The sequence below is a fragment of the Zingiber officinale genome, chromosome 8A, assembly GCF_018446385.1.
Source record: "Zingiber officinale cultivar Zhangliang chromosome 8A, Zo_v1.1, whole genome shotgun sequence".
Taxonomy (NCBI): Eukaryota; Viridiplantae; Streptophyta; class Magnoliopsida; order Zingiberales; family Zingiberaceae; genus Zingiber; species Zingiber officinale.
In genome coordinates, this window is record NC_056000.1 from 85,251,689 (window position 1) to 85,274,702 (window position 23,014).

Sequence of the window (23,014 nt, forward strand, 5' to 3'; positions counted from 1 at the left end):
AAAGAATCTTTAGATACTTAAAAGACACGTCCAACATTGGAATGTGGTGGTACTCTAAAATAGCTAATTTTAAACTTATAGGGTTCTCTAACTCAGGTTATATCGGCAGTAAACTAGATAGAAAAAGTACAACTGGTGATTATAAACTACTTGGACTATCACTTGTCAGCTGGTTTAGTGTGTAACTTTATCTACTACTTGTTGGATCGATACGCACGTGAGCGCACGAGCGTGAGCGATGGGGGGGAGGGGGTGAATCACGTGATTTTTGAAAATCTTGTTTTATCATTTTGAAAGAAACAAGTATACGTAGCAGAAAACTTAAAAAGAATAACACAAGAAAACACCAGCGATTTTACTTGGTTTGAAGCCTTCAGCGACCCCTACTCCAAGACCCAGGGCGGACCTATCGATGGGTAATTCACAAAAAACCTCTTCCGGGAATCGAGTACAAATACGATCGGAGAAGTGCAACAGACTACACTTTTTGTTTGCAGAATTTAAGTACAAAAATGTTACTAACACTTAGGATCGAAGTGACTTGTTCGTGTATCGATGTCGATCTGTCGGTCATAATCAGAAGTCCTCAGAACAGTCATCGGGCGCAACAACTTTGCAACCGAGTTGTAGAAAGAGTCTGGAGCAGTCGGAACCTTAAAAGAATGCGTAATAGCTCGTATAGCAGTTGCTCATGAAGCTTTGGGCGAATAGGCTTATAAAGAGCATGGAGGACACCTTCCATAGGTGTTGAAGGCACCTCCAATGGGATAAATTTTATCCTGCAAATTCTGTAAGTTATCTGCTCCGAACGCCAAACTTCATCCCTTGGAAGGTGCCTTCCATAGTGATGTGAATCCAAAGAGAAAGATATCTCAAGAACTCACAACGAATGGAAAAAGAAAAAAAAGAAAGAACTAAATCGACAAGATTGATGAAAAGAACCTCGACCCAATGCTTAGGAAAGCATGAACCTTAGTATAGAAGATGGAAGACGTCACAACGTTAGGATGGAGGTTGATAAGTCTTCGAACGCCACAAGGAAATGCCTTGATAAGTTCTAATTCAATGAAGAACCAACAAGTGAGAGCCTCACCATGATTTGGATTGAAAATATGTCAAAGATACATGTGTGACAATCACCCCCTTTATTTATAGCTATAAGGTGACCAAAAACCCCTAAAAGGACAAAAGAAAGCCCATTTAGTAAAGACCTATGTAGACTACTTAGTCATTTTAAGCTTATGGCTTTATTACCATCCAAATAAAAGTAGAAATTGAGTCTAAATTAAGCCTACATATCCCTACTACATAGACATGAGACTTAAGTGCTATTAAACTCATCTAAGGCTTGAATTAGGTTGACTATGCCGAATGACTTGCTCTTGGTCAAACCTTCTTCAATGGTAGCTTTAGCCTTCACATCTTCAATTAGTACATTAAGTGCTTCCTTCATCTTTCTAGCCTTAGCCCTTGTAATTGGCCTTTCATTGATGCATAATGGATCATCATTAATATCTAAAGTGGGGTGACCATGATTCATATCATTAGCTTGTTGCTCTCTTTCTTTGACGCCATCATTCCCCCTTTTCCCAAAATGCCTTGATAAGTTCTAATTCAATAAAGAACCAACAAGTGAGAGTCTCACCGTGCTTTAGATTGAAAAATATGTCAAAGATACATGTGTGACCATCACTCCCTTTATTTATAGCTATAAGGTGACCAAAAAAATCCTAAAAGGCCAAAAGAAAACCCATTTAGTAAAAGCCTATGTAGACTACTTAGCCATTTTAAGCTTATGTCTTTATTACAACCCAAATAAAAGTAGAAATTGAGTCTAAATTAAGCCTACATATCCCTACTACATAGACATGAGACTTAAGTGCTAATTAAGCTCATCTAAGGCTTGAATTAGGTTGACTATGCCGAATGACTTGCTCTTGGTCAAACCTTCTTCAATGGTAGCTTTGGCCTTCACATCTTCAATTAGTACATTAAGTGCTTCCTTCATCTTTCTAGTCGTAGCCCTTGTAATCGGGCCTCCATTGATGCATAATGGATCATCATTAACATCTAGAGTGGGTTGACCATGATCCATATCGTTAGCTTGTTTCTCTCTTTCTTTGACTCCATCATTCCCCCTTTCCCCAAAAGGATTCGTCCTCGAATCTTGATCACCTACATCAAAGGGAGAAAAATCAGAAACATTAAATGTAGCACTCACATTATACTCACCTGGTAAGTCAACCTAGTATGCATTATCATTGATTCTAGCAATGACTTGAAATGGACCATCTCGTCGTGGATGCAACTTAGTACGACGTTTAGTAGGAAATCTTTCCTTCCTCATATGAATCCAAACCCAATCTCCGAGTTCAAAGATCACTTTCTTTCAAGTGATCACTTTCTGTTGGCTTGCATAGCATATTGTTCAGTCCTCTTTTCAATTTGCAATCAAACTTTTTCATGCAGTTGCCTCACAAGCTCAGCTTTTCTGGTACCATCTAAACTGGCATGCTCAAAGACAGGCAAAGGTGACAAATCTAAAGGAGTTAAAGGGTTGCACCTATATACCCCTTCAAAAGGTGAAAAATTAGTAGTAGAATGCACAGATCTATTATAAGCAAATTCAACATGTGGTAAACAATCTTTCCAACCTTTTAAATTCTTTTGAATGATAACTCTCAATAAAGTAGATAAAGTTCGATTTACTACCTCAGTTTGTCCATCTGTTTGTGGATAACAAGTTGTAGAAAACAAAAGTTTTGTTCCCAATTTTTCCCATAGTGTCTTCTAAAAGTAGCTTAGGAACTTTGCATCATGATATGAAACTATGCTCCTCGGTACTCCATGAAGTCACACAATCTCCCTAAAAAATAGATCCATAATATGGTTAGCATCATCTGTTTTCCTACAAGGAATAAAATAAGCCATTTTAGAAAATCTATCCACAATGACAAAAATAGAATCCATACCTCGTTTAACCTTGGTAGTCCTACAACAAAGTCCATGGAAATATCAACCCAAGGTTCACTAGGAATTGGTAAAGGTGTATACAATCCATGAGGTAAAGATCTAGATTTCGCTTGCCTACATGTAATACACTTCTTACAAAACTTGACTACATCTCATTTCATGTGTGGCCAAAAGAAATGCTCTACCAACACTTCTAGAGTTTTTCTTACTCTAAAATGTCCCATTAGTTCCTCACCATGAGCTTCTTGGATTAATAATTTCCTTAATGAACAATTAGGGACACAACCTCTTCACTTTAAAAAGAAATCTCTCATGCCTATAAAACTTCCCAAATGCAGCATGTTCACAAACATCAAACATATTTCCAAAGTCAGGATCATTAGAATATAGATATTTAATGTATTCAAATCCTAACAATTTAGTGTTCAAAGTAGAGATCAAGGTATACCTTCGAGACAAAGCATATGCAACAATGTTTTCCATACCTTGTTTATATTTGATCACATAAGGGAATGATACAATAAACTCCACCCATTTTGCATGACGTCTATTAAACTTACTTTGACTCTTCAAATGCTTCAACGATTCATGGTCAGTGTGAATGACAAACTCTTTGGGCCACAAGTAATGCTGCCAAGTCTCTAAAACCCTCACCAATGCATACATCTCCTTGTCATAAGTTGGATAGTTCAAAGTTGCTCCGTTGAGTTTCTCACTAAAATAAGCAAGAGGTCGACCTTCTTGTATTATCACAGCTCCAATACCTATTCCTGATGCATCACACTCAATTTCGAAAGTTTTAGCAAAGTTAGGTAATGCAAGTAATGGTGCCAAACTTAGCTTCTCCTTAAGTAAGTTGAAAGCTGAAACTTGTTCACTATCCCAATGAAATCCAACATTCTTTTTAACAACTTCAATCAAGGGTGCAACTATAGAACTAAATTTTTTAACAAACCTCCTATAGAAACTTGCCAACTCGTGAAAGCTACGTACCTCAGTTATCATTTTTGGTGTTGGCCACTCACGAATTTCCTTAACCTTTTCTTCATCAACTGTTATTCCCTTAGCACTAACCATATAACTAAGAAACTCTATTTGACTAGTGCAAAAAGAATATTTTTGAAGGTTAGCATACAATTTTTCATTTCGCAAAACAAATAGAACTTTTTGTAAATGATTGACATGCTCATCTAAATTCTTACTATAAATCAAGATGTCATCAAAAAATACTACAACAAAGTTCCCAATATAAGCACGCAAAATATGGTTCATTAATCTCATGAAAGTACTAGGTGCATTAGTTAGCCCAAATGACATGACTAACCATTCGTACAAACCATACCTAGTCTTAAAAGAAGTTTTCCATTCATCTCCCTCACGCATGCGAATTTGATCATAGCCAAACTTCAAATCAATTTTAGAGAAAATGCAGGAACCATATAGTTCGTCTAGCATATAATCTAATCTAGAAATAGGATGACGATACTTTACAGTAATTTTGTTGATGACCCTGCAATCAACGCACATTCTCCAAGTTCTATCCTTCTTAGGCACAAGCAAAATAGGAACTGAACAAGCACTCAAACTTTCTCGGACATACCCTTTTCTCATCAACTCTTCAACTTGCTTTTGAAGCTCCTTCATCTCTATAGGATTGCTCCTATAGGCTGGTTGATTAGGAATGGTTGTTCCTGGGATGAAGTCAATTTGGTGCTCTATTCCCCTAAGTGGTGGCAATCCATCAGGAACTTCTTCAGGAAAGACATCATCAAATTCCTGCAAAAGAGATTTAACAACACTAGGCAAAGAAGGGTTAAGATTGTTAGTGTTGAAATAAGCCTCCTTGTACAAAAGTATAATCATCGGCTGTTGAGAATAAAAAGCTCTCGTAACCTCTTTTTCTTTTGTATAAAAGCTCCATTTTTTACTTTCTTGCTCTATTTTTTTTTGTTTCTTTTTTATTATTTTTTTCACTACTCTCATCCTCACTTTTTCGTTTATCACACTCCTTTTCTTTTTCATTTTTTTCTCTCACAATCTTTTCTTTTTTCACTCTCTTTTTTTATCCTCAATTGATCTTCATATACTTGATTAGGAGTTAATGGTACAAGAGTTACAAGTTTACCATGCATCTTAAAAGAATATTTATTTGTGAAGCCATCGTGCATGACCCTCCTATCAAATTGCCATGGTCTACCTAAAAGCAAATAACTTGCATGCATTGGTACTACCTACCAATGGATAATGAAACCAACACTTGCTTAGTGACCTTAACTTCCCCGCAATTATTCAACCATTGTAGTTTATAAGGTCTAGGATGTTTAGTGGTAGGTAAGCACAATTTCTCAACCAAGATAGTACTAACAACATTAGTGCAACTTCCCCCATCTATAATCATACTACATACCTTGTCTTTGATGTGGCAATAGGTATGAAATATGTTGTCTCGTTGTTCTTCATCTTCTTCCTTCACTTGCACATTTAGAGCACGCCTAGTGACAAGGGCTTCACCTTCGACAGGATACTCTTCTACATCACTTGCCATCAATGGTGGCACAACATTATCATCTTCAGACTCACTCTCAGTTTCAATATCACTATTTTCTTTCAAAAGTATAATTCTTTTGTTTGGACATTGTGAAGCAATATGCCCTCTTCCCAAACATTTAAAGCATTTAATATCTCTATTTCTTGAAGATTGGATAGATTCTTTACCTTTGACCAATGGAGACCCAACATCTTTATTCTTAAAAAACTCAGTCTTACTCTTTGATGCAAATATATCATCTCTTTTGTTCCAACTAGATTTCCAAGTGGATGAATTTTGACCATGCTTGATTGAACCCTTCCTTTTGAGTTGCCTTTTAACTTTCATGGACATATGCACCATATCTTCCAACTCCACATAATGTTGCAACTCACTACATTTGCAATTTTTGAATTCAAACCTTGTAAAAATCTTGCCATGGTTGCTTCTCGGTCCTCCTCCACATTGGCTTGTATCATGGCAATCTCCATCTCCTTGTGATATTCCTCCACGATTTTGGATCCTTGGGTTAGACTTTGTAGTAGTTGGTATAAATCTCGATAGTAATGTGATGGCACAAACCTCTTTCTCATAAAAGATTTCATCTCTTCCCAAGTGCCAATGGGTCTCTCGTTGGTTCTTCTCCTGCTTAGAATAATTTGATCCCACCAAATAATAGCATAATCAATAAATTCAACAACAGCTAGTTTTACCTTATTCTCTTCAGAGTAGTTGTGACAATCAAATACTAATTCAACTTTCTTTTCCCACTCCAAATATACGTCTGGATCGCTTTGGCCTTGAAATGAAGGAATCTTTATCTTGATATTTACCAAGTTTCTATCAACATAATCATTCATTTTTTCTCTTCTATCACCAATTCTAGCATGACCAGATCTGCCACTAGAAATTCTAGCATCAATGTCCTTAGATACACCATCATCATCATCATCATCATCATTATTATTATTGTCATCACGGTTATATTGCCTTGAATTTCATGTAGGAACTCTACCCACTTGGCTATTTTGCAATCCCGAAATTACAGCATCTTGTCTCTCTAATCTGTCGAGGATTTGATTGAATCTGATTTTCATGCATTCCAAGTGTTGTCTCAAGGCTCATTGTTCAAGTGTTTCTCTCAGTCTTCCTCTCAACTTGTCACCATTAATGCAATCTGTTGACACCCAATCACTCAACTCACTAATGTTAGCTCTTTAAAGAACTTAGAATGGTGGCAATTTCCCTATAAGCATTCGTTGACTAATTTAAACTCCCAAAGGTATTAGGATAAAAATAGGAATTGATATAAAAATATAAGTTGCAGAATTGAAAACTGATATTAAAGGCTGAAAGGAAATTTGCCAGAATTAAATCTTGGCAGAACTAAAATGGAAAATACGAAATTGGAAAATGCAAGTATACTAGGCAAGACTTTAAAGGAGATGCGGAGTATACTAGGCAAGACTTTAAAGAAAATATGGAATTGGAAAATGCAAGTATACTAGGCAAGACTTTAAAGGAGATGCGGAGTATACTAGGCAAGACTTTAAAGAAAGATACGGAATTGGAAAACACAAATATACTTGACAAGACTTTAAAGGAGATGTGGAGTATACTAGGCAAGACTTTAAAGAAAATACATAATTGGAAAATGCAAGTATACTAGGCGAGACTTTAAAAGAAATGTAGAAATTGGAAAATGCAAGTATAGAAATAACAATTCTCTATACCCACATTCTTTTTTTTTCTTTCCTTTTTTTTTTTTTTCAATTTTCGGCCCTTTTTTTGCTGATTTTTTTTTTAAATTTCGGCTTTTTTTTTATTGCAACAAGACGACTAAAAACTCACTAAGATTGAGATGATAACGATAAGTAGATAATGTTGAACAAAATAAACAAAGATTCAAGTACAAAAGAAAAAGGATAACGAAATCGATTTAGAAAAACCAAAGCTCTGATACCAAATGATGTGAACCAAAAGAGAAAGATATCTCAAGAACCCACAATGAATGGAAGAAAAAAAGAAAGAACTAAATCGATAAGATTGATGAAAAGAACCTCGACCCAATGCTTAGGAAAGCATGAACCTTAGTATAGAAGATGGTAGACTTATCAATGTTGTGGTTCCCACCCTTATGTCATGATAGGAGACCCTGGTGAGTATAGTTATTCTTTCTTTATTTCAATTTTGCATTACCTATTATTGTTCAGGAGACTGTACTCCATGATTATTACTGGTAGCTATTTCTTACTATGCATGTTAGATTGATACCCGCTGAGTTGTTGAACTCACCCCGTTGCATTATTCCTATTATAGGTAGATGATTAAGCAGTTGCTTGGAGGTATCCTGTCTGTCGATCCCTCGTCACATCAGAAGACGGTTTTACTTCGCTTTTGATTTCTTATATATATATTCTTTAATGTTTTAGCATTGTATTGGTGTTTAGCCATTTGGCTATTTTCTTTGATTTTGGTGTTGTATTTGTGTTTAAGTTGTGCCGACATGCATTGTGTTATTTTGGTTGTATGGGCTTTTCGTTTGTTTTTTTGTTGTATTTTTAGTATAGCACAGCCGAGTGGGCTGTTTTATATATAACTACGTGGTTGTGTTGTAGTACAACCGTGTGGGTTGTTTTATATATATATAACTGCATCGTTGTCTATATTCCAGCCGTGTGGACTGATGTATTTTGTTGTTAATGTATATATGCTTCAGATTGTCACCGGTACAGGGGAGATGCTGTCGGATTTTCCTCTGGCAGGGACGAATGATGACGTCAAAGAAAGAGAGCAACAAGCTAACGATATGGATCATGGTCAACCCACTCTAGATATTAATGATGATCCATTATGCATCAATGGAGGGCCAATTACAAGGGCTAAGACTAGAAAGATAAAGGAAGCACTTAATGTAATAATTGAAGATGTGAACACCAAAGCTACCATTGAAGAAAGTTTGACCAAGAGCAAGTCATTTGGCATAGTCAACCTAATTCAAGCCTTAGATGAGCTAAATAACACTTAAGTCTCATGTCTATGTAGTAGGAATATGTAAGCTTAATTTAGACTCAATTTCAACTTTTATTTGGGTTGTAATAAAGCAATAAGCTTAAAATGGCTAAGTAGTCTACATAGACCTTTACTAAATGTGCTTTCTTTTGGCCTTTTAGGGGTATTTGGTCACCTTATAGCTATAAATAAAGGGGGTGATGACCACACATGTATCTTTGACATATTTTCAATCCAAAGAATGGTGAGGCTCTTACTTGTTGGTTCTTCATTGAATTAGAACTTATCAAGGTATTTCCTTGTGGCGTTCGAAGACTTATCAACCTCCATCATAAGGTTGTGGCGTCTTCCATCTTCGATACCAAGGTTCATGCTTTCCTAAGCATTGTGTCGAGGTTCTTTTCATCAATCTTATCGATTTAGTTCTTTCTTTCCTTCTTCTTCCATTCATTGTGGGGTTTTGAGATATCTCTCTTTGGATTCACATCATTTGGTATCAGAGTTTTGATTTTTCTAAATCGATTTTGTTATCCTTTTTCTTTTATACTTGAATCTTTGTTTATTTTGTTCAAGATTATCTACTTATCGTTATCATTTCAATCTTAGTGAGTTTTTAGTCGTCTTATTGCTATATAAAAAAAGTAGCTGAAATTCAAAAAAAAAGGAAAAAAATATTTTCAGCAAAACAAAAAAAAAAAAAAGAGGTCGAAATTAAAAAAAAGGAAAAAAGAGAGGCTGAAATTCAAAAAAAAAAAGAAAAAAAACATATTTTCAGCAAAAAAAAAGGGTCGAAAATTAAAAAAAGGAAAGAAAAAAAAAAGAAGGTGGGTATAGAGAATTGTTATTTCTATACTTGCATTTTTCAATTCTGTATTTCTTTTAAAGTCTTGCCTAATATACTTGCATTTTCCAATTCCATATTTTCTTTAAAGTATTGCCTACTATACTCCGCATCTCCTATAAAGTCTTGCCAAGTATACTTGCGTTTTCCAATTCCGTATCTTTCTTTAAAGTCTTTCCTAGTATACTCTGCATCTCCTTTAAAGTCTTGCCTAGTATACTTGCATTTTCCAATTTCGTATTTTCTTTAAAGTCTTGCCTAGTATACTTGCGTTTTCCAATTCTGTATTTTCTTTAAAGTCTTGTCTAGTATACTCCGCATCTCCTTTAAAACCTTGCCTAGTATACTAGCATTTTCCTTTTAAGCTCTGCCAAGATTTAATTCTGGCAAATTTCCTTTCAGTCCTTAATATCAGTTTTCAATTATGCAACTTGTATTTTTATATCAATTCATATCTTTTATCCTAATACCCTTGAGAGTTTAAATTAGTCAACGAATGCTTATAGAGAAATTTCCACAATTCTAAGTTCTTTAAAGAGATAACATCAGTGAGTTGAGTGATTGGGTGTCAACAGATTACATTAATGACGACAAGTGGAGAGGAAGCAAGACCGAAAGAAACACTTGAACAATGAGCCTTGAGACAACACTTGGAACGCATGGAAATCAGATTCAATCAAATCCTTGACAGATTAGAGAGACAAGATGCTGTAATTTCAGAATTGTAAAATAGCCAAGCTGGTAGAGTTCCTACACGAAATTCAAGGCAATATAACCGTGATGACAACAATGATGATGATATGATGATGGTGTATCTGAGGACATTGATGATAGAGTTTCTAGTGGCAGATCTGGTCATGTTAGAATTGGTGGTAGAAGAGAAAAAATGAATGATTATGTTGATAGAAACTTGCGAAATATCAAGATGAAGATTCCTTCATTTCAAGGCAAAAGTGATCCAGACATATATTTGGAATGGGAAAAGAAAGTTGAATTAGTGTTTGATTATCACAACTACTCTAAAGAGAAGAAGGTAAAACTAGCAGCCGTTGAATTTATTGATTATGCTATTATTTGGTGGGATCAAATTATTCTAAGCAAGAGAAGAAACAATGAGAGACCCGTTGGCACTTGGGAAGAGATGAAATCTATTATGAGAAAGAGGTTTGTGCCATCACATTACTATCGAGATTTATACCAACGACTACAAAGTTTAACCCAAGGATCCAAAACCGTGGAGGAATATCACAAGTAGATGGAGATTGCCATAATATGATCCAATGTGGAGGAGGACTGAGAAACAACCATGGCAAGATTTTTACAAGGTTTGAATTCAGAAATTGCAAATGTAGTGAGTGTTGGATCGAGACGCGCTAGAGGGGGGGGGGTGAATAGCGCTCGCGGCTAAATTGTTTGAATTATCAGAATCGTTCGATTTAAAATGTACGAGTAAATGGAGCGGAAATAGAAAAGACAAACACACACAGAAGAACACGGAGGATTTACTTCGTTCGGAGCCTAAGGCGACTCCTACTCGAAGGCCCGCGATCCTTGATCACTTCCAGTGGGCAACAACTATAAGTTCGATAAGAATTACAAGTTGAAATACAATAAACGACAATAATTAATTATACCGATGACAAAGAAATGAAGATCCGGAGCTCCTGGTCGTCGGGCACAAGTAGCAGCACTTCGAAACGTTGTTTGGAGCAGCACGTAGCACTGGAATCACTTGAAACTTGATTTTCTGAAGTGCTGGTCGAAACCCCCTTATAAAGGGTGTTCAAGGCGCCTTGAAGGCTGTTCAAGGCGCTTCCATGCTGCCGAGTCTTCCGCGTGGATCAAATCTGATCTGGTCGAACTTCATCCCTTTAAGGCGCCTTATAACCTGCTCAAGGCGCCTTCCAAGGCGCCTTAAACCCCCTTCAAGGCACCTCCATTGAAGCTTCGCAGCCAGGTCAGCTTTTGCACCCGAGGCGCCTCCAAGCTCCATGGAGGCGCCTCGGACACTGTTCATCCAAGGGAAAACTTCCTTATTTTGTACCTGCAAGACATGTTAGTCCCAAACAATATCCTGCAGCACAGAGTTAGCACATAAAAACTACAAATATAATGAATATATATTTGATAGTCGTCAGACTATCCGGGTCCGACTTTGGATTTCCAACCGGAAACCCTAGGTCGACTTGACGCCTACTGTTCCCTCTACGGGGAACGCGTCCTCACCTACTCCACTCAGGAGATTTACCTGTTGCCAGTGCGATCCTCCAGATTGACTGAACTTTTGCTTAGCACTCGACGCTTCCGGACTTTCTGCTGGACATCCGCTTCCCGGCTAGTCCAGTCTTTCACCTAGTTCGCGACACCAGGACTTTCCACCTAGGGTTACCACCCCCTAGGACTTTTGCCTGAAGTCATCGACCTGCCAAGACTTTCCACATAGGGTTACCACCCCCTATGACCTAGGGTTATCGCCCCCTAGGGTTTTCCCTTTGCCTAACCGCAGCTAGGACTTTCCTCCACCTAGGGTTACCATCCCCTAGGACCTAAGGTTACCACCCCCTAGGACTTTCACCTTTGCCTAACCGCAGTTAGGACTTTCCTGAAACACTCATTCAACATGTTAGATAACAACAAGTCTTAACTTTGGACCCTTTGCCATTATCAAAACTTGGGTTCGATCGTCGGATGCTTCCCGCACCAACAGTGAGTTGCAACATTATGTGGAGTTGGAAGATATGGTGCATATGTCCATTAAAGTTAAAAGGCAACTCAAAAGGAAGGGTTCAATCAAGCATGGTTAAAATTCATCCACTTGGAAATCTAGTTGGAACAAAAGAGATGATATATTTGCATCAAAGAGTAAGACTAAGTTTTTTAAGAATAAAGATGTTGGGCCTCCATTGGTCAAAGGTAAAGAATCTATCCAATCTTCAATAAATAGAGATATTAAATGCTTTAAATGTTTGGGAAGAGGACATATTGCTTCACAATGTCCAAACAAAAGAATTATACTTTTGAAAGAAAATGGTGATTTTGAAATTGAGAGTGAGTCTGAAGATGATAATGTTGTGCCACCATTGATGGCAAGTGATGTAGAAGAGTATCCCATCAAAGGTGAAGCCCTTGTCACTAGGCGTGCTCTAAATGTGCAAGTGAAGGAAGAAGATGAAGAACAACGAGACAACATATTTCATACCTATTACCACATCAAAGACAAGGTATGTAGTATGATTATAGATGGGGGAAGTTGCACTAATGTTGCTAGTACTATTGTAACGACCCGCCTTCTACTAACTAAGCTGTAAGGCCGGACCATCACATTATGCTGTGCTAAACTATTCCCTGACCATCATTAAATTTAGGTGCGGAAGCTGTACTAAATAAATTTTGCTAAACTATTGTCATTTCTTTATTCCATATGTGCTAAGGGGTGTAATCTAAAGTATACCTAGCATATACTACATCCCCTAGGGTCAAGGAACTGAATTAAACCTTTTCCAACCATTATCAGACCTCCCAATCGATCCACTGATCGATTTGAATGGTCGAATCGATCCGGTGATCGATCCAGCATGCTACTGTATGCGGAACTTGGGTTGGATCGATCCAGTGATCGATTCAGCACGCTACTGTGCTTGGGCAATATTCTGGATCGATCGGCTGATCGATCCAGGCTAACCAATCGATCCAGTGATCGATTCTGGAGCTCTCTGTTCGCGATGAAACTAGGCTGGATCGATCGGCTGATCGATCCAGACGCAGTCTGTTCGCGGAACAAGCTGCCAATCGATCCATTGATCAATTGAGGACCCCCAATCGATCCACCGATCGATTGGGGTTTCTGATTTTGCAGCTAAGCTCTGATTTCAGCACTTGTTCGTGCCAAAATTTCTTATATCAATTCTAAACTACATGCAAAACATTCTAACATCATACAAATAGTGTTCTAAGCATGATAGGGTGCATGATTAACTAATCCATAGCAATTAACATACTAAGGTGCAAAATAATAAAATGCTAAAGGTTTTTGTGCTTAAAACAAGCTTGCTGAAATTCCCTAAGATCTTTATTCCAAGTTCCATCCACACACATCTTCATCGCATTGACCTCCAGCCTCCGCTAGTCCATTTTTCCTTTACCTTTATCTGCAGTATAAGGAAAAAGTATCTGTAAGCTTGAGAGCTTAGTAAGAAACCATCTACCTCACTTAAAACATGTAAACGATGCAATTCATGGTTTCAAAACATGATATTTAAAATATGTGTTGAACATGCTAAGACATGACATTCTGGCATACAAAATGTGGAACTAAGAAACTGAACATGGCAATAAAACTAATCATAAACTATCATGTTGTATCAACAGAGAACTAAACTGATAGAAAAACTAAACTGAGCTAATTCTAGCTAGTGCTAAAGCTGTACTGAATTCACCTAACCATCTTGTGAGAGTTTGAAAACTATGTACATATAATAGGTGAAAATACTAATCATGCTGCTGATGGGCCCGACATCTGTACGTGCTATGCGCGCATCCCTAACTAGACCCGGGTTTGCAAGTCCCGAATTTAGTAGGATTACTAGGTTATCTGAACCTAGGGACGACTGTGGGAGTCCAACCCAATGGATATCTAATCCAGTACAGTGCCACTGAGAAAGTAAAATACTGAACATAAGCTAATAAATTCTTGTCTTGCTTTTACTAGGTTGTCTAAACCCAGAACTAGGTTATCTAAACCTAGAGGCGACTGTGGGAGCCCACCCATTGGACATCTAGTCCTGTAAAAGCTGAAGCAAGACTAAATAGGCTGTGTAAATGCTTCTAGTGCATTTATCCAAGCTAATAAAATGCCTAATTGCATTCGACTGTGCTAAACATTCTATCGAGCACTTGGTGTACGCTAGTGCACACCCTATGTGCCAAAATTTGCATACGACTAAATTAATGCATAAAAATCACACGAATAGCTACTTATACTGCAGGTGAGGGGTTTCTTACCTCCTGTGTTGATTTTCTTATGATTCTAATCGTTAGATTTCCGGTGGAGACGATCTTCTCGACGATTCTCCTGCGTCTAGGTGTTCCTCTCGCGAAGGGAAGCGTCCTCGTGTCGGAGTCGTCGCCGGGAGGTGCTCATAGAGCCCTTAGGGCTTGATGCGCTGAGAGAGGAAGAGGAGGGAGAAGGGTTCGGCGGAAACTAGGGTGAGGAGAGGGAGTTCTCGGTGGAAACTAAAAATAACCCTCACTTAATTATTTTCCCCATATTTATATTAAGTGGGTAATTCGGCCCAACTCAAATATAAATATAATTGTTCCCCTTTCCTTTCAGCACGACCCTGCTGGGTTCACTTGGTTACTAGAGCCCACCATAAGGCATAGAGTTCGCTAGGTCTCGGGTTCGATTCCCGCGTAGGCTATTTTACGGTTCTATTTATTTTTGCTACCTCCGCTATTCTAAAAATCTACAAAAATATCCTAAAATTCCAGAAAAATCGTAGAATATTTCTAAAATAGTTTTGAGAATTTTCGGGTGTTACAATCCCCCATACCTTATAAAAAGTTCGTCCTCGAACTTAGAATAACTCTGGGTACTTCTGTCTCATACTAGCTTCTGTCTCCCAAGTTGCCTCTTCTGCTGTGTGATTTTGCCAAATAACTTTTACTAATGGTACTTCCTTGTTCCGTAATTTCTTAACTGCTTGATCTACTATCTGAGTAGGCTGACTATCATAGCTGAGGTCTTCGCAGACTTGTACCAGCTGGGGCTCAATCACCTGGTTGGCATCTGGGATATGCTTCTTCAGCATAGAGACATGAAATATATTATGGACAGCTGACATCTCCTGGGGTAGCTCTAGCTCATATGCTACCTTGCCAACTCTTCTGCTGATAAGGTATGGTCCCACATATCTGGGACTTAGCTTGCCCTTCTTCCCAAAACGCATTACTCCCTTCATGGGAGCTACTCTGAGGAACACTGAATCCCCGACTGAAAACTTTAAAGGTCTGCGCCGTGTATCAGCATAGCTTTTCTGGCGGCTCTGAGCTGTCTCTATCCTCTGGCGGATCTGCTGTATAGCTGCTGTGGTATCTGCTACTAGATCTGTCTGAAGTTCTAGTTCTTTCTGTTCACCACTCTCATACCAGCAGATTGGAGATCTACACCTCCGCCCATAGAGAGCCTCGTAAGGTGTCATGCCGATAGTGGCCTGATAGCTATTATTGTATGCAAATTCTGCTAAACTCAGATATTTGCACCAACTACCTTTGAAGTCTAGGGCACATGCTCGGAGCATATCTTCAAGTACTTGATTTACTCGCTCCGTCTGACCATCTGTCTGAGGATGGAAAGCTGTGCTGAACTTTAACTTTGTGCCCAAAGCTGACTGTACACACTCCCAGAAGTGTGATGTGAACCTACTGTCTCTGTCTGATATAATGGTTCATGGGACTCCATGTAGTCTGATGATCTCCTTGAGATACAACTGAGCTAGCTGTTCCATGGAGTAGGATATCCTGATAGCTAAGAAGTGGGCTGATTTAGTCAATCTGTCGACTATTACCCAAATAGTATCAAAACCATTCGTGGTTCTGGGTAGTCCCACTATGAAATCCATAGAAATATCTTCCCACTTCCATTCTGGAATCTGAATGGGCTGTAAAACTCCTCCTGGTCTCTGATGTTCTGCCTTAACCCTCTGACAGGTTAGGCAGGTGCTGACATATCGAGCGATGTCTCTCTTCATCCCAAGCCACCAAAAATTTTTCTTCAAGTCCTGATACATTTTGGTGGAGCCAGGATGCATCGCATAGGGAGTCTTGTGAGCCTCATCTAAAATCTTTCTTCGTAGTTCCTCCTGATCTGGAACACATAGCCTGTCACCAAAACACAACACCCCGCTAGCGGACACTCTGAATTCTCCACTTTCTGATTCTGCTAATCCTTGCTTGATTTTCTGAATTTCAGGATCCTGCTCCTGAGCTGTCTGGATGTCACCAAGCAATGTAGACTCTAATGCCATAGTAGAGAGCTGTCCAACTATGAGTTCGAGACCGAAATCTATGATCTCTTTCTGTAGGGGTGGTGACATGGCTGTTAGAGATAATAAGGCAGCATTGGAATTTCTGCTAAGTGCGTCTGCTACCCTATTTGCTTTTCCTGGGTGGTAGAGGATGTCTATGTCGTAGTCTTTGACCAGCTCTAGCCATCTGCGCTGTCGCATATTCAGATCCTTCTGAGTGAAGAAGTACTTCAGACTCTGATGATCTGTATACACTCTGCACTGAGCTCCATACAAGTAATGTCTCCAAATCTTGAGAGCGAACACCACTGTTGCAAGCTCAAGGTCATGAGTAGGGTAATTCCTCTCATAATCCTTGAGTTGTCTGGAGGCATAGGCGATCACCTTGCTATTTTGCATCAGCACTGCTCCTAGTCCCAACTTAGAGGCATCACTATATATATCAAAGCTGTCTGTATTTTCTGGTACTGTCAGAATAGGTGCACTGGTCAATCTCCTCTTCAGCTCGCTGAAACTGTTCTCACAGTCCTCTGTCCACTGGAATTTTTTGTTCTTTCTGGTGAGGACTGTCAGTGGGGAGGCTATCCTGGAGAAATCCTCTACGAATTTTCTGTAATAGCCTGCTAATCCCAGAAAGCTTCTGATCTCACTAGCGTTCTTGGGTCTTTTCCAGTTATTCACAGCTTCTCTCTTACTGGGGTCTACCATAATACCATCTTTTGAGATGATGTGACCCAGGAAGGACACCTGATCTAACCAAAATTCATATTTTGTGAACTTGGCGTACAACTGGTTCTGCTGGAGGGTCTGCAATACTATTTTCAGGTGCTCTGCGTGTTCTTCCTGAGTTCCTGAATAGATAAGAATGTCATCGATGAATACGATAATGAACTTATCTAAGTATTCTCTGAATACTCTGTTCATGAGGTCCATGAAAGTAGCTGGAGCATTTGTCACGCCGAAGGGCATGACTACGAACTCGTAATGTCCGTATCTAGTCCGGAATGCTGTCTTAGGTATATCCCCTTCTTTAACCTTCACCTGATGATATCCTGATCTGAGGTCTATCTTAGAGAACACTGTTGCTCCCTTTAGCTGATTAAACAGGTCATCTATTCTGGGAAGAGGATACCTGTTCTTGATGGTGACTTGGTTCAGTGCTCTGTAATCTATGCACAGGCGCATGCTCCCATCCTTCTTCTTCACGAACAATACAGGCGCTCCCCATGGTGAGTGACTAGGGCGTATGAAGCCCTTGTCAAGTAGCTCCTGTAGTTGCTCATGAAGTTCCTTCAGTTCTGCTGGAGCCATGCGATAAGGCGCTTTGGAGATAGGATTTGTACCGGGAATGAGTTCTATCTCAAATTCAATCTCCCTGTCTGGTGCTAGGCCTGGTAACTCTTCAGGGAAGACTGCTGGGTAGTCGCATACGACTCGGACCTCTGTTAGCTGTTGGTCCTTGTCCTGACTGGTACTGACTACATGTGCTAAAAATCCCGTACATCCTGAATCCATTAATTTCTGTGCCTTCATAGCTGAGAGAAACTTCTTGGCCCTTCTCTTGGGTTCTCCGATGAACTCAAACTGTGCTTCTGCTTCAGGTTGGAATATGACTTTCTGCTTACGGCACTCGATAGAGGCACCGTATCTGATCAAGAAGTCCATTCCAAATATGACATCGTAGTCAGTCATATTTAGCACTATCAGATCACAAAAGAATTCTCTGTCTGCTATAATGACTGGCACTGCTCTAAGCCAGTGAGTGGATGCCATAATTTCTCCTGAAGGTAGTGTTGTCAGAAATTAACTACTGAGTACCTCTGGGGGTATCACTATCTTTTCGGCAAATGCCCTGGATATATAAGAATGGGTTGCCCCAGTATCGAATAAGACAGTTGTACTTTGCTGTAAAATACTAATCTGACCTGTAACAATTGTCGAGGCATTTGCTACGTCCTCTCTGGTCAGCGAGTAGATTCGTGCATTTGTCGTGGCTGGAGGGGCTTCTAGTTGGCCCTGGCTGATCTGTGGACCGTCTAGAGCAGCCTGCATCTGATGCAACTGAGCTGGCTTGGCTTCATACTGGATCAGCTATGGGGGAGGAAAGCTGGCCTTGTTTGGACACTGCTTGGCCATGTGCCCTTCTTGTCCACACTCAAAGCATCCTCGTGTGCCCTTACGACAAACTCCAGGGTGGAATTTCCCACAAGTAGCACACTTCGGATAACTGGGCTGTTTACTAGCTGGTCCTCCTTTTGGGTAACTCCCTGGTTTGCGCTTGTTGCTAGAGTTCCCTTTCCAGTTAGAGCTGTGGCCCTGTTGTTTCTGAGTACCTGAGCTTCCTTGCCCTTTGGACTCTGAGAGGACTTGTTTCTGCTGCTTGATATTATTCTGGTAGTGCTCGGTGGTCAGAGCACTGCTGACTAGTTCTTCGGTGGTTTGCGGCCTATGAATGCTGCCCGCCACATTCATTGCTATTTCTGGCCTCAGCATCTTGAGCATCAACCGAACACTTTCTTTTTCTGTGCTGACTAGTTCAGGGCATAGGCGAGCCAATCTGTTGAATTTCTTCACGGCTTCCTCCACTGAAAGGTTGCCCTGGCGAAATTCAGTGAACTCGTCGTAGTGACGGTTCGTGACCCGCATGTGAAAGAACTCCTCAAAGAATTCTTTCTCGAAGTCAGCCCATGTCATCTGGTTTACTGGGCGCTTCGCTCTAATTCTCTCCCACCACATGCGTGCATCTCCTGTCAGACAGAAGGAGGCGCACTTCACCTTCTCATGTTCTGACCAGTCCAGAAGCTCCATCGTACTCTCCATTGTTTTGAACCAGGCTTGAGCATCCCATGGTTCACTGGTGCCTGAGAAGTTCTCGGGCTTGACTCTCTGCCACTGGATCAGATAGGCTTCTCTCTTTGCTTCTGCTGCTGGGGCTACTGGTGCTATAGGCTGGACTGGGGGAACCTCTAAGACTACTGGCGTTGCTAGGTTTGGTTCCGGGGTGACTGTGGGAGTATTCTGCTGATTAGCCTTTAAGGTGGCTATCTCCTGTTGCTGTTCAGCTAGCTGCTACTGTAGCTGAGCCACTAATGCTGTAAGGTCTGGGGGAGGCACTGAACTGCCTGCCTCATGCTGGGGCTGAGTAGCTGGTGCCCTTCTAGCTGGGTGTCCTCGTGCCATTCTAGAGACATAGAGGACATACATAACTAATACAATCATAATTGCATATCTATGGTTATCATGTTAGGTACTATCATAAATAAACATGCTTCATTTATTTCTAACATGAAAACAGGAAACATAAATAAGGTGAGAGATGTTCTTACTTGGAAGCTGCAGGTTCAATGCTGATGTGTGTGTAGGAAGTATGAGAACTTTGCTTTGATACCACTCTGTAACGACCCGCCTTCTACTAACTAAGCTGTAAGGCCAGACCATCACATTACGCTGTGCTAAACTATTCCCTGACCATCATTAAATCTAGGTGCAGAAGCTGTACTAAATAAATTTTGCTAAACTATTATCATTTCTTTATTCCATATGTGCTAAGGGGTGTAATCTAAAGTATACCTAGCATATACTACATCCCCTAGGGTCAAGGAACTGAATTAAACCTTTTCCAACCATTATCAAACCTCCCAATCGATCCACCGATTGATTGGAATGGTCGAATCGATCCGGTGATCGATCCAGCATGCTACTGTATGCGGAACTTGGGTTGGATCGATCCAGTGATCGATTCAGCATGCTACTGTGCTTGGGCAATATTCTGGATCGATCGGCTGATCGATCCAGGCTAACCAATCGATTCAGTGATCGATTCTGGAGCTCTCTGTTCGCGATGAAACTAGGCTGGATCGATCGGCTGATCGATCCAGACGCAGTCTGTTCGCGGAACAAGCTACCAATCGATCCATTGATCAATTGAGGACCCCCCAATCGATCCACCGATCGATTGGGGTTTCTGATTTTGCAGCTAAGCTCTGATTTCAGCACTTGTTCGTGCCAAAATTTCTTATAACAATTCTAAATTACATGCAAAACATTCTAACATCATACAAATAGTGTTCTAAGCATGATAGGGTGCATGATTAACTAATTAATAGCAATTAACATACTAAGGTGCAAAATAATAAAATGCTAAAGGTTTTTGTGCTTAAAACAAGCTTGCTGAAATTCCCTAAGATCTTTATTCCAAGTTCCATCCACACACATCTTCATCGCATTGACCTCCAGCCTCCGCTAGTCCATTTTTCCTTTACCTTTATCTGTAGTATAAGGAAAAAGTATCTGTAAGCTTGAGAGCTTAGTAAGAAACCATCTACCTCACTTAAAGCATGCAAACGATGCAATTCATGGTTTCAAAACATGATATTTAAAATATGTGTTGAACATGCTAAGACATGGCATTCTGGCATACAAAACGTGGAACTAAGAAACTGAACATGGCAATAAAACTAATCATAAACTATCATGTTGTATCAACAGAGAACTAAACTGATAGAAAAACTAAACTGAGCTAATTCTAGCTAGTGCTAAAGTTGTACTGAATTCACCTAACCATCTTGTGAGAGTTTGAAAACTATGTACATATAATAGGTGAAAATACTAATCATGCTGCTGATGGGCCTGACATCTGTACGTGCTATGCGCGCATCCCTAACTAGACCCGGGTTTGCAAGTCCCGAATTTAGTAGGGTTACTAGGTTATCTGAACCTAGGGACGACTGTGGGAGTCCAACCCAATGGATATCTAATCCAGTACAGTGCCACTGAGAAAGTAAAATACTGAACATAAGCTAATAAATTCTTGTCTTGCTTTTACTAGGTTGTCTAAACCCAGAACTAGGTTATCTAAACCTAGAGGCGACTGTGGGAGCCCACCCATTGGACATCTAGTCCTGTAAAAGCTGAAGCAAGACTAAATAGGCTGTGTAAATGCTTCAAGTGCATTTATCCAAGCTAATAAAATGCCTAATTGCATTCGACTGTGCTAAACATTCTATCGAGCACTTGGTGTACGCTAGTGCACACCCTATGTGCCAAAATTTGCATACGACTAAACTAATGCATAAAAATCACACGAATAGCTACTTATACTGCAGGTGAGGGGTTTCTTACCTCCTGTGTTGATTTTCTTACGATTCTAATCGTTAGATTTCCGGTGGAGACGATCTTCTCGACGATTCTCCTGCGTCTAGGTGTTCCTCTCGCGAAGGGAAGCGTCCTCGTGTCGGAGTCGTCGCCGGGAGGTGCTCCTAGAGCCCTTAGGGCTTGATGCGTCGAGAGAGGAAGAGGAGGGAGAAGGGTTTGGCGGAAACTAGGGTGAGGAGAGGGAGTTCTCGGTGGAAACTAAAAATAACCCTCACTTAATTATTTTCCCCATATTTATATTAAGTGGGTAATTCGGCCCAACTCAAATATAAATATAATTGTTCCCCTTTCCTTTTAGCACGGCCCTGCTGGGTTCACTTGGTTACTAGAGCCCACCATAAGGCATAGAGTTCGCTAGGTCTCGGGTTTAATTCCCGCGTAGGCTATTTTACGGTTCTATTTATTTTTGCTACCTCCGCTATTCTAAAAATTCCACAAAAATATCCTAAAATTCCAGAAAAATCATAGAATATTTCTAAAATACTTTTGAGAATTTTCAGGCGTTACAACTATCTTCGTTGAGAAATTGTGCTTACCTACCACAAAACATCCTAGACCTTATAAACTACAATGGTTGAATGATTGCATGGAAGTTAAGGTCACTAAGCAAGTGTTGGTTTCATTATCCATTGGTAGGTATCATGCTGATGTTCTTTGTGATGTAGTACCAATGCATACAAGTTATTTGCTTTTAGGTAGACCATGGTAATTTGATAGGAGGGTCATGCACGATGGCTTCACAAATAAATATTCTTTTAAGATGCATGGTAAACTTGTAACTCTTGTACCATTAATTCCTTGTTAGAATGTATACTAAAAGCCTAACTTTTTGTATAAACATTTATTTTGAAATGAGAATCACATTGGTCAAATGTCTGCATTTAGTTAAATGCAGTTGTCCATTTAATTTATATTGTAGATAACATGGTGTGTAGTGTCACATAGAAGATCATGTTATCAGTTCCTTATAAATTATAAATAAAAGCTCACAACCAAGATGGATTGGGACAAACCATTGGAATGGTTATAGTGTAATTTGGTACTAATTTATCTTGACTATAAAATTACACTAGTACACTATGTGTGTATAGAGCAGGACCATTTGAGATTGTTCCTTTTATACTGACTGCATAAAAGAACAGAACTTCTATTATTATGGATGCGTGTACTCTTAATCCTGATATAATAACAAGCACATGCACTTAGTATTTATTTCTTTAATTTATTAAAGGGTGAGATTTATTCGTTAAATCAATAGGCCCGATAAGTTGGGAAATAATATTATTTATATGGTGTGTTGTTGATTACAGAAGGAAACTGTGTCCTATTTATTAGGATGATGATGCCCCCTTGAGGAGCTCATAAGGATTGTCATGTAAACCCTGCAGGTGGACTTAGTTCCGACATGACAATGAAGTTGAGTGGTACTACTCTTGGAGCTAGATGTTAATTAAGTGAGTTGTCAGTAACTCATTTAATTAA